We start from the raw sequence: 5,438 nt of genomic DNA, 5'->3' as shown, positions 1-5,438 counted from the left end.
CCTTGATTCTTTCGGTGCCTTCCTTGCTTGCGTACAATTTCTTCAAATTGCTTACTCCTGGCAAGGCTCTTGTAGACACCCTTCTCTATAATACCCTTCAATAAGCTATTTTCTTGCTCAAGTGTAACTTGGCTAAGAGAATCATTAGTGGAATCAAGAGAACTACTAAAAACAACAACATTGGATTTAGCATGATTATTGTTACTACTAGAAGAATCTTGCTTGCTCTTGTTACTAGACTTGACTTGTGGCATGTAAGTAGATAAGAGTAAACTCTTGGCAATGTAAGAAGAACTTTTCTTGCGAAGATCATCATTGATTGCCTTTAAAAACTCATGCTCTTGCTCAAGATTGAGCTTTTCAAAGCGTAACTTCTCATGAGTCTTTAAAAGTTCTCGATGATCTTCCAAGTTAGTTTCATGAGCTAGCTTAACATTGTTTAGTTCTTTAGTTAGGCGCTCAATCTTCTCCTTATCATTGTCATTCGTTTTATCTTGATTAGCATGATTATTTGACGTTTCATCATAGTATTCATCATTAGAGTTGTCAACAAGTAAATCATCACCTAACAAGTCATCTTCATCATTATTGAAATCAACATACTCGGGGTGTGATACATTTGGGCCTTTAGCCATGAAGCATCTTTCAATTCCTTCATTTGGTGAGTCAAATATTTTGTAGGAGTTGGTTGACACGAGTGCTAGACTGGCAACACCTTCATCTTGAGTATATCCGGAGTCGGAGTGATAGCTTCTCTCGGAGTGATTGTCGGAGTCGGAGCCGGATACCCATTCACCAACATGAGTTTGATGTCTTTGTTTTGTGTAGCTCTTTGATGATTTGTCCCTCCTTTCCGAATCCTTGCTTCTCCAGGATGTTCTTCGTTCATAGTGATCATCTCTACTCCTTCTCTCTTTTGGGTGAATCTTCTCTCCTTTTGTAAGGAGTCGTACACTCATTGGAATAGTGTCCGGGTCTTCCACAATTGTAACAATTTCGTCCACGACTTGAAGATCTTTTGTCATTGTAGGACCTTGACTTGGAACTTCTTTCCTTGCTTCTACTCTTGTAGAACTTGTTGAAATTTTTCACCATTAAGCTCAATTCCTCATTGAAGGTTTGTTTCTCACTTGATGATGCAGGAGCATCACATGAGGCTTTATAAGCACCATTTGACATGTTGTGAAGCTCTTCCTTATCCTTGAGTGACATCTCATGAGCAACAATTCTTCCAATGACTTTTGTTAGCTTGAGATCTTTGTAATTGGGCATCATTTGGATCAATGTGCACACGGTATCATATTTTCCATCCAAGGCTATTAGGATCTTCTTGATGATGAATTTGTCGGTCATCTCTTCACTTCCTAAGCCGGCAATCTCATTTGTGATGAGAGCAAGCCTAGAGTACATTTCAGCGACACCTTCACCATCCTTCATTTTGAACTTGTCAAGTTGACTTTGAAGCACATCCAATTTGGATTCCTTGACGGAGTCGGTACCTTCGTGCATGTCAATCAAAGTATCCAAAATTTCCTTTACATTCTCAAGGCGGCTGATTTTGTTGAATTCTTCGGGGCACAATCTGTTGAAGAGGATATCACAAGCTTGAGTGTTGTATTGCAACATCTTCAACTCTTTCGCGGTAGCTTCATGGTTTGGTTCTTTCCCATCAAAGAATTCACCTTGCGAGCCAATACACACAATAGCCCAAACGGTGGGGTTATGTCCAAGAATATGCATTTTCATCTTATGCTTCCAACTAGCAAAATTTGTACCATCAAAGTAAGGACCTCTATGGTGGTAATTTCCCTCGCTAGATGCCATACTTTCCTAGGTTGTGAGACCAAGGCTATGATAACCAAACGCTATGGAAATCAAAGCAAATGGAGACCAAACCTCTAATACCAATTGTAGGATGGAAAGTATGTCTAGATGGGGGGGTGATTAGACTACTTGACCAAATAAAAACTTAACCTTTTTCCAATTTTAGTTCTTGGCAGATTTTAACAACTTAGCACAAGTCAAGCAATCTTAACACAATTCAAGCAAGCATGCAATGAGTATATAAGCAGCTGAAAGTAAAGCAGGCAACTTGCAAGAATGTAAAGGGAAGAGTTTGAAGAGTGCAAACAAAATTGGAGACACAAATGTTTTTGGCGTGGTTCCGATAGGTGGTGCTATCGTACATCCACGTTGATGGAGACTTCAACCCACAAAGGGTAACGGATGCTCGAGTCCATGGAGGGCTCCACCCACGAAGGATCCACGAAGAAGCAACCTTGTCTATCCTACCATGGCCATCGCCCACGAAGGACTTGCCTCACTTGGGTAGATCTTCATGAAGTAGGCGATCTCCTTGCCCTTACAAACTCCTTGGTTCAACTCCACAATCTTGTCGGAGGCTCCCAAGTGACACCTAACCAATCTAGGAGACACCACTCTCCAAAAGGTAATAGATGGAGTGTTGATGATGAACTCCTTGCTCTTGTGCTTCAAATGATAGTCTCCCCAACACTCAACTCACTCTCATAAGATTGGATTTGGTGGAAAGCTGATTTGAGTGGAAAGTAACTTGGGGAAGGCTAGAGGTCAAGATTCATATGGTTGGATTGGAATATCATGGTCTCAACACATGAGTAGGTGGCTCTCTCTTAGAAAAAGAGTAGTGGAAGTGTAGGCACGTTCTGATGGCTTCCCTCACGAATAAGGAGAGGGTGGAGGGGTATATATAGCCTCCACACAAAATCTAACTGTTACACACATTATACCAAACTCGGTGGGACCGAATCAAAAAACTCGATCGGACCGATTCAGTGCATATGTGACCGCTAGGCAATTTCGGTGGGACCGACATGTCATCTCGGTGGGACCGATATCATTAGGGTTAGGGCATAACATAATCTCGGTTTGACCGATTACACAAACTCGGTTGGACCGACTTTGGTAATAAGCTAACCAGAGAGTTGGTCAGGCAAACTCGGTGGGACCGATTCGCTCGTCTCGGTAGGACCGAAGCATTACGAAAAGGAAATAGAGAGTTTGCATTGTAGACTCGATGAGTCCGATCGCTCATCTCGGTTAGACCGAAACATTATGAAGGGAAACAGAGAGTTTGCAACCCCATCTCGGTGAGACCGAGATCCCTATCAGTGAGACCGAAAAGACTAGGGTCTCTGGCAGTGGCTATGTCAAATGAACTCGGTGGCGCCGGATAGATCAAATCGGTGGGGCCGAGTTTGACTTTTGGTTTGGGACATATGTGGATATTAGAAAGTGGTTGAGGGCTTTGGAGCATATCATTAAGCACTTTGAGCAAGCAAGCCATTAAGCAACACCTCATCCCCTTTTAATAGTATTGACTTTCCTATAGACTCAATGTGATCTTTGATCACTCAAATAGAAAATGTAGAGTCTTGGACTTTTGAAGCTTGAGCCAACCTTTTGCCCTTAGCATTTTGAGGGGTCCACATTCCTTATCTACGCCATGCCAATCATTGAACTTTCCTAAAATATTTATCTTGTAATGACATTAGTTCAATGAGCTATATGTTGTTAATCATTACCAAAACCACCCAGGGATAGTTGCACTTTCACACTTCTACCATAGTGTCGTCAAAACCAACATGAAAAACAAACATGAAGATCATCAAATCCTAGAAGCAAAAACTAGCATGCTACCAATCCATCACTACTAGCTACCATAATATCACATGCTAATATATTGACAGTCTACAATGCTGCCACATGCTCAGAGATCTACTCCTACCACATGCTTATAGATCTAAACTCGAACGCGTAGGGAGGAGGCAGTGATCGAACTTACAGCCATCGGTGAACCCGCGCGGAGGCCCACAACAGGGAGGAGAAATGGAGGAAGACAAAGCTCCTCTGTCCTCTACCACACGTAGTAGAAGATGCGTCACTTACCCGCTCATCGACGAAGGATCCGCATAGGATGGAAAGCTTGAAGGAATGATGGTGGCGGGGTTTCAGCGGTGAGGCGAATGTGGCCAAATAGGGCGACCGATCCGACGGGAGGTGACCCAATTCCTTCCGTTGCTTTTTTGTGGATGCGCGCGAGCTCACGCCATCTCCCAACTCGCATGAGCTTGATGTTGCATTCCCCTACCCTACTCGCGCGAGCTTGGATGAGAGGAAACGACCTATTCGTCCGTTCCTAGCGGGTCTATCTAGGAGGTGCTCTAAACATCACGCGAGCCAATATTTGGATTTTTTAGGCAAACACACACTTTATTATTACTCAGTAAGAATGTTTATAGATACTGTGACAAGATCGTATGCGAGACCCAGCCAAAAATGACGGCCAATACCAAAAATAGAGGCGTGCTTTGTAAGGGTATGAGCCTCGAAATTAGAGCTTCCATGTTCATATATAAAATGACAACTTTGCAGAGATGTCTTCCACGCCTTAATCTCTTAGAGGAATGTACCATAGGATTTACTTGCTCCCTACTCGATATCTTTCACCACCACACAATCTTAGTGTGTGTAAGGTTAAGATTCTTTGCTAGAGCAACTCCTTCCCGACAGGAGCTCCTACTCCTTGACTTGTGGTGGAAATCGAGCTAACACATAACCCATGCTCCCCCACACGCGAATTTGGGCCGACCCACGTGCACAAAGGGTCTCCCTTGTTTTTTTTTTGCCTTTTGCCTTTTGTTTTATATTTTTCTGTGTCTTCAACAAATCTTTAGGATTTCAAAGAAAGTTTGGAATTTCAAAACATGTTCATTAATTTTTTTAAAGTTGCAAATTTAGAAACATGTTTTGCATTTTTTTAAATGTGCAGTTTAAAATTTGTTCCCGGTTGGAAAAAAAAGTTCACAAATTTGAAAAATATTCCCAGATTTCATATAATGTTCACAAACATGGAAAATCTTTTGAATTTTAAAAAATGATTCACAAATTTAAAAAATTCCGATGACTACAAAAGAAGTTCATTGATTTTAAAAATGTTTCAAATTCCAAAAACTCATGAATTCAAAAATATTCGTGAATTCCCAAAATTATTCATCAATTCAGAAAAAAATTTATCGATTCAAAATGTTCAAAAATTTCAAAAAAAAGTCATCGATTTTAAAAATATTCACAGATTCCAAAAATTGTTACTAAACTTCAAAAGACCCACATGAAATTCATTTTTTCCAAACTTTAAAAATTCACGAAATTAGAAAAATGAAAAACAATTAGAAATAAGAAATTGAAAAGGAAATACGAAGAAATGAAACAACGAAAACACACAAAAAAAACTCAGGAAAACGATGGAACCAGAGAAAAAGGAAAACAAAAGAAATTGTGTTTAGTTGCCAGCCTCCGACCCGCACGGTGACCAATATTTGGATGCATACAAAGGCTACCAAATGGGCTAAAACTGCATCGCACGGGCTTGGCTGGGCACAGGCCGAATGCGCCCTTGA

The sequence above is a fragment of the Triticum aestivum genome, chromosome 2B (assembly GCF_018294505.1).
Source record: "Triticum aestivum cultivar Chinese Spring chromosome 2B, IWGSC CS RefSeq v2.1, whole genome shotgun sequence".
NCBI lineage: Eukaryota > Viridiplantae > Streptophyta > Magnoliopsida > Poales > Poaceae > Triticum > Triticum aestivum.
This window is presented reverse-complemented; position numbering follows the sequence as displayed.